Below are 4,253 nucleotides of genomic sequence, written 5' to 3'. Positions count from 1 at the left end.
TATATATATATAGCTTAAAATTTTGCCACGCAATAATTACTAATTAATATTACAAGAAATGTTAGAAAACATTTTTTTGTGTTGTAAACAGATTGCATCGAAACTCTTTAAATCATTAATTTAATATTCCTATATAGACAAAATGAAATAAATCTAGACATTGCTTTAGGTAAATAGCATACATAACTGTGGAAATAGATATTGATTGCATTTTTTTCCCACCCAAACTGAAAAAAATAAGCATTTGGGAAACATAAATATTCCGAATGAACAGAAAAGAATTCCTTCGTAAATTGTGATAGAGGTTGTGGTGTTTTATTGGAAAACTAATACGATCTTGTCACGCTAGAAATGCTCCGTGCTGTTTCGGCATAAATCGATTAATTTAAACTGTTAATTGTATGAGTGTAAAATTATATCCTCCTCATTACTAAAGCTGTTAACGTGTCTGATATTTTATTGTTGATGAAGTCTTTTTTGTTGTTATATTTTATCGGTGAAAGAAAAATCAAAACACACAATTAAATTGTGTTTAATAAATTAAAGTAATGAGGGCAAAAAGTTGTTATTTCAATAACCTTTACATTTGTTTTCAAGTTGTAATTTTTATAGAAAATATTTAGTTTTACAAATAAAAAAAAGCGTTATTTCTATAAATTATGAATGAAGTAAATTTTATTATTTTGAACATTTAAAAACAACTAAGTCAACTTTTGATAGGATAAATATGCTTTGTAGGAAAAATTCTTTTCAAGATTCAGTGAAAAAATAGCTCTCTTGGAAGGAGAAATAATATCGGTCAGAAATATTTTTCGGAGCAAATGAATTTTATTTTTTCACGTAATAAAATAGTTTTGATTTCTTCGGTTTAATTTTTAGGTGATTATTTAAGCATGATCCAGGATTCACTCAGAAGAATTTTTCCGGGAAGACACATTTTAAAAAGATCGTCAACCAAGGGGTGGCGGAAGAAAAACAAGGAGTAATGTGACGTCACATATGCTTTCCCCCGGCCGGCCAATGATAACAAAGAACAAGCACCTGCGTGCTTTTACCGCCCTAGCTCGCCCACCACATCCAGGGCTGAGAGACACTGTAGCAACAGTAGCGCGAACACGCGCTTGTGCCAGCTTAAGTTTCAATAGTGGAGTCCAACAGCCAGGTAAAGAAAAAAAAGCTCAAATTGCATGCCATAGAATTAATTGGCGAGTCTTCCGATTTTTCGCGCTCGTTAGATTTTTAAACTAAATTGCGCTTGATTTTTTTGTTGAAAAGTTTACTTTTATATAGTTTGGTGGGGAATGTGAATGAAAACTAAATTTTATCGTTGTCCTGGGAACCACGCATTCATAACACAGACACTAGTTTCTCTTTACAATCGATTTTGGCGCTAATCAGTCATACAGCTGCTAAAAGTAGACAGATCATCAATGTCTTAGAATCCAATTATTCATTCAATTGTTCCTTTATTTCAAATAAAACTGTTTTATTCCATAGGTTTGCTGTAGTTTAAAAATTGGCTACAACTACAGTTAAAGCAATCTTAAAACTGAAATTAAAGTAAACAATATTTTCCACGTGTGGAATATATACTTTAAATTTATTAAATAGTTGTGTATGGAATTTAAGTGTAACCGTCAATAATTTCCTGGAAAACGATAAACAATGCTGTTCTTAAATATTTATTTAAAAAAATTATGTTTACTACCCACTAAACTACACTTTGTTACGAAACAAAGAGCAAATCATTCATTATGCATTTTTGAAGCTTTCTCGGTAAAAGCAAAAATTAAGATTTATTTCTTTATCCAAAACCTGTTCTCATAACTATCTGATAACTTATATGCAAAAAGTTTTTAATATTTTGTTATGGGGAAGGTGCTAGCGTGTTAAAATTGCGGTGTGACTTTTTTTAACGTTTGTTTTGACAAACTTCTTCAGAAGCAAACAACTCCAAAACTTTTTCCACTCACATCAGATTCCTATAAGACATCTGTACTCTAATTTGTGTTATTTATTTTTATCACGGACAAACTTCTGATTTGGTTTACATATTTTTATTCTCAGAAACATTTTTGAAAACCGTGCAAATTTATACTATTTTACGCTAAATTTAATTTAAAATTGATGCTGTATTAGAATTTTTGATCATAATTTTTTCTCTAATATATATTCATCTAATCATTATGATTCTAATTGTTTTATGTATATATATTTTTTGGCATGTTCTTAAATAATTTTTTCCACTTTTGAAGAATGCTCTAAGAATATTAAACGCAACTAAATTTTAACATTCTCATATATTACTCGACTAGTTTATCTTTACACTCTTACGTATATTTTCAAGTTATTAAAAAATTTATTGGTTCTCTGTTCTATGGCCGGATAGGTTTAAAAAAAGTTGTTTTATGTTTTTTGATTTTTATGCTTTGAAGGAAAATATGTTTTGCTGTTTCGAATTAAATTAGAAATTTTTTCCACGGAGTAATTATTCCTATTAATGCCCCTTTCCCATATTATTATTTCCATTTATATATTTTTATACCATTTTATTGCATCTTCAGCATTTTATTATTGTTTTTTTACTATTTCTATTTTAAATGATTCATGATTAAAAAAATAGTAGCTTATACTTCTCTTTAATAATGTTTATATTGTTGAAAAATGATTCCAATTCGTAATAATAAATTATTTTCATTCATTTTTAATTATTTTTGAATATTTTTCAAATGATTTCTTGTTTAAGCAATGTTATTTTTTATTATTCTATTTTTTAATTTTAAAAGAGCTCTTAATGTACAAAATTCAGTTTACATTCTTTTAAATCAATAACGAGTTATAAAATAGTCTTAAAATAATAAAAAACTTAGCCAAAATGGGAAAAGTTTATCTATAACTCCAAACTTTTAAATAGGCAAAGCTTATAAGCAAAACATAATTTCACTAAGAAATATTAAATTTAAAGTTACACTATAAACTATGCATTTAAAACATTGCTAGATCTTATAACACATTTTCCTTCGCATTAATAAATTATTTTAGCAAATTGATTGACTAATCATTTTTTCCTTAAAGCTGATAAAATATTCTTTTTTTGAATCATTACACATTCTCGTCCCGAGTATGTGGCATCCATGTACTAGTTTTGAAAAACAAAATTTTCTTACAGCAGCTGCGTACCTAACGAGAACTATTTGATTATACTACGTTATAGTACTACGTTTGACAGTACTATGTTATGTGAAGTGGAAAATTTTGTTTTACAGATGCTCTCCTATTAGTTAGTCAAAAAAATATAATTCTGTACTTATTAAAGAAATAAGGGTATGTTTTGGTTTAGGATGAAGATTAAAAACAGTTTGAAAAGCTTTAACACCTCAAAAATAATAGTCATATATATTTCAATATCATAAGTTTCAATGATTTCAAAAATAAATAATTCTATACTTTTTATTGCACGTATGGGACGCGAGACACATATAAGAAATTTAAATAAATTTTTAAATTTTTAAACCACAAGTTGCAAACTTAATGTTATTACTATCTCTTAATGAAATTTTTAAGAAAAAGAATATAAGCTTTTTTTTTCGTTTACAGATTAATAAATTATAAGCAGTTAACTGTTTTGATTAGTTTCATTGCCATTTTTTATGATAAATTTATGGTTTATTTGAAGCAAAATGGTGCAAAAACTGGTGCAAACTGTTAAACTGGTGCAAATGTATATAGATTCAGAGTCTATTAAAACTGTAGACAACAATTAAAAACATTCTTATATTTAAAACAGTCATTATATGATAATAGGTAAATGAGTTTGGGCAAAAGCATAATTGTTGACTATGGTTATGTTTATTTTTTATAATGCGAAAAAGTGTCCTAAGAGTACAAAAATAAATTGGAATACACGAGTATTTTACGAACGCTTCTGTATTACATTGAATTCACAAAATTCGAAACTCACTACTAAGACTTTTCAAGTGTCAAAACTTTCTAATTTAAAATACAACGTACATAAGGAATAAATTTGCCTATTTCACGATTACTCTGGAAAAACACACACATGTATATAAATATATTTAAATCTTTAAAATAACTTAAAAACCATTTTATAAGTAAATAATCTAACATTGAAAAGAACTGCTGCAAAAAGTTTCAGATGCATATAAGGCCTAGAAAAACATTGTTCTTTCTTTTTCATAAACAATATTATATATACATATATATATATATATATATATATATGTATGTATGTA

At 27.0% G+C, this 4,253-nt stretch overlaps 1 protein-coding gene across 1 annotated transcript in view; it reads left to right on the top strand.

Moving 5' to 3' along the window:
• Window positions 1-1,070: 1,070 nt before the first annotated feature.
• Window positions 1,071-4,253, top strand: part of LOC107457479 (fibroblast growth factor receptor-like 1) — an 83,315-nt gene continuing 80,132 nt past the window's right edge. The window contains exon 1 of the mRNA XM_016075646.3: window positions 1,071-1,162. The gene's annotated coding sequence lies outside the window, so the exon portion shown is untranslated. The remainder of the gene's footprint in view (window positions 1,163-4,253) is intronic.

Source organism: Parasteatoda tepidariorum, chromosome X1 (assembly GCF_043381705.1).
Source record: "Parasteatoda tepidariorum isolate YZ-2023 chromosome X1, CAS_Ptep_4.0, whole genome shotgun sequence".
Taxonomy (NCBI): domain Eukaryota; kingdom Metazoa; phylum Arthropoda; class Arachnida; order Araneae; family Theridiidae; genus Parasteatoda; species Parasteatoda tepidariorum.
The sequence above is the reverse complement of the archived record's forward strand: the minus strand, read 5'-3'. Positions and strand labels throughout refer to the sequence as shown.